Below are 3,329 nucleotides of genomic sequence, written 5' to 3' on the forward strand. Positions count from 1 at the left end.
ACCGGTCTGCGGCACTCCCGCTACCACCTCGCGGCCGCCCCCGGTTATCCTTCTAGCCTGGTAAACCTTGCACCCCTCGCACCCGAACTGTCAACCTTCGGACTCACCTCCATCGGTTGCCAGCTACGGCTCATTCCTGGCCGAGGCCTTGCTGGCTTCCGCGAGCCTCGCTACAGCCTCGTTGCTGCTTACTGTGGCCTGCTTCCTTCTCCATCAAATCAGACTGACCCATATTCAAAATTGAGACGACTAACGTCCAGCAAAATGTTGTTATGTGATTAAAGTTGTACCCTCAAAATAAATCATCGTAAAGAAATATGAACAACAAATTGAGACTTCTCTACCGTATGGTAAAACAACAAATTGGGTTACATAGTTGCGGGGGATATTAAATATAGAAAACACTTGCATTAGACAACACAGAAAGGAAGACAAAATTAAGTAAAGTGCTGAAAAATATGAACCTGTCAGTCAGGGTTTGGACGCGCACAGACACAACACCATCAAGCGGCCACTGTAATTTGAAAGTGAATTTCTGCAGAGTGCTCACGTCGCACATTTGAATTTTGAATACAGTTCAGAGCCAATAGTAGTACTGCTAATTAATGTTATGTCAAATGGTAATCCTTCTGATCTAGATTAAATGGTGAAACTGAATACAGCAGGAATATCAATCAACAAACATTCAAACTGAGGCTACAGGAATAAGAATAACAAATGACAATTGGCATCCAACAGAATGATGTCTACGTACTGTTTCCAAGTTGCAATCCTACAACCATTCTTGATTAATTTTGAAACTAAACGTGTCAATCAATAAGTCTTCTGCTTCTTCCACTTGTAAGCAGCTGCCAATATCTTGAGGTTCGATGCCGGCGTGACTTCATCAGGGAAGATATAATCAACGTACTCCTCGTACGCAATATTGGAGCCATCATCTGTGGGCAGTGGTCTCTTCCTCTTCACTTTCCTTGGCGCCTTCTTCTGCACTAAGGCAACATCACCAAGATCACCAAAGCCCAACTCTGTTTTGAGCCATTCTTCCAGGAGCATCACTCTTTCTTCCTTTAGCTCTGCAGCATTAGTCCTGAAGTAGTCGAATGCCCTTTCAAAGACCGCTCGACACCTCCGGACCTGCTCGATCTGCTGTGCCTGATAACCAGCATGATTCTTATTCAGTCCATTGTCTTCTGCCAAGCCAGTCGAGGCCTCGAATTCTGCGTGGCTGATCCATACCTTCAGATGCTTTGTTCTATCAAGCAGTCTCTCATAGAGTTCCCTTGCCCTACCAAATTCACCTTCATCAATTTCAAACTGCAAGTACTCCTTCCATAAAACCTCGGGCATGTCGAGGGCTGGCTGAGCGATAGCAAGATCGTATACTGACCGAGCACGATCAGCCTCGCCGAGGTTCTTTTCAAGTTCAGCATACTTCCTCCAGGCATAACAGTTTGCTGGAGACCATTCGATATACTTTTCATACAGAGTTCTACAGCGGTCGAAATTGCCGAGATGAAGCTCGATCTCAATGTACTGCTTGAATAATTTCCCCTTGGGCACCATACCTATCGCATTGCCAAGAATCCGCCGTGCAGCCTTCATGTTCTTCTGTCTTATCTCAAACTGCGCGGCCATCAGCCACAACTTCGCAAATGTAAACTCCTTGTGTGGAATGAGTTTCAGACACGCCCTTTAGACCTCCCGGGTCCTCTCCATGTCCTGTGCATCAAGTTCCTCATAGAAAGCATAGTTTATCCAAAGGTATATATACCTCTGCCAGTACCGCTTCTCTTGTGCAGGGGGGACATTTGCGATAGCCCTCTCGTACACATCCCTGATCCTGTCCTTATTACCGGCGCTCTCCTCCAGCCTGATGTAATCGAACCATGAGTCGTAATTGAGCGGGTTCCTCCTCACCTCATCTTCATATTGGAACCTCTGCTTGCCCACAATGGCATCGTCAATCCCCTCACGGTCACCACATCGTTTCTCAAATGCCAGGAACTTCCTGTAAAGGTCCTCAGCCTTGCCCTTCGGCACTCTGTCAAGCGCATACTTGTATATTGCACGAGTGCGCTCCACCTCCGGGCGATTTTCCTCAAACTCAGCAAAAGCTACAAACAACACCTCTGCGTCTTCATCGTCCACAAGCAGTTCCGATGCATGCTCGTACACGCGACGTGCCCGCTCTGCTCCTCCATGTTTCATCTCAAACTTGGCGTATCGGACAAACGTGTCGGGCCGTGGGTGCTCGGCGACAAACCTCTCATAGATCGCCCTTGCACGCTCAACCTCCCCATACCGCAGCTCGAACTTGATGTACGAGTTCCAGGCAGCAATGTCGGGACGCCATGCCATCCAGCGCTCAAAGAGCTGGCGAGCACTGGCGACGGCGCCAAGCAGCTCCTCCATGTGGATGTACTTGTGCCACAGCTGGTCGACGCGGGGGAGGAGCGAGACGGCGCGGTCCCAGACGTTCCTCGCGTGGTTGACGCAGCGGCTGCGCATCTCGAACTCGGCGTACTTGAGCCACATCGCGTGGTCGCGGCGGGCGGCGTCCAGGTCCAGGGCGCGCTCGTAGACGGAGCGAGCCCGGGCGAGGTCCCCCTGCCCCTCCTCCCACCGGGCATACTTGACCCACGCCGGGACGCCGCCGCGAGTGACGAGGCCTTCGAATCGCTTGCGCTCGCGGAGCTCGTCGAAGTCGGTTATCCTCTGCCTGGGCGGGCGGATCTCGGGCTCCTGCCGCTCCCGGGCCTCGCGGAGGATCTGCTCGGCGGTGATCTGGACCCCCGCCGGCGCCTTGTTCTTCACCCGCGTCGCGCGGGGGAGCCTGACCTCCGTGTCGCGGTTCGTGAGGAAGCCGAGGCTCGCTTGGTCGGCGCCGCCGCCTCTGCGGGTGGTGAGCGCCATGGCCGGTCGCTGGTGTTTGTGCTAGGGTTAGGGTGTCCGGAGGAGAGGGATAATAGGGGGCCGCGCGAGGGGCGGGGCAGATCGGTCGAGCGTCTCGTGGTGTCGTGGGGCTCGATCGACTCTCGTAGTACCGCCGTTCAAGTTCTTTTTCGGGAAGAACTTTTGCGCGTAAATATTGATATATGTTTTGATAGACTTGATAGAAACTTAATAAGTTTGACTTAGAACATGTCACATCCCAATTTTTAAAAATTTAGGCTATACGCATTGACACATAACATTCCATTATTTCAGTGCATTTTTGGAGTTTTGAAAATCAAAATGACCATTTCTTAAACCTAAAACCATTTGGAATTTAATTGCTGGGCATATGATCTTTTTATGCATATAAAAACCTTTTATAATTTTGCATAAGG

General features: G+C 50.7%; 1 pseudogene; it reads right to left on the bottom strand.

Annotated features, from left to right (window-relative positions):
* Positions 1-517: 517 nt before the first annotated feature.
* On the bottom strand, positions 518-3,029 carry LOC123104253 (crooked neck-like protein 1; annotated as a pseudogene).
* Positions 3,030-3,329: the final 300 nt, after the last annotated feature.

This window comes from Triticum aestivum, chromosome 5A, assembly GCF_018294505.1.
Source record: "Triticum aestivum cultivar Chinese Spring chromosome 5A, IWGSC CS RefSeq v2.1, whole genome shotgun sequence".
Taxonomy (NCBI): Eukaryota; Viridiplantae; Streptophyta; class Magnoliopsida; order Poales; family Poaceae; genus Triticum; species Triticum aestivum.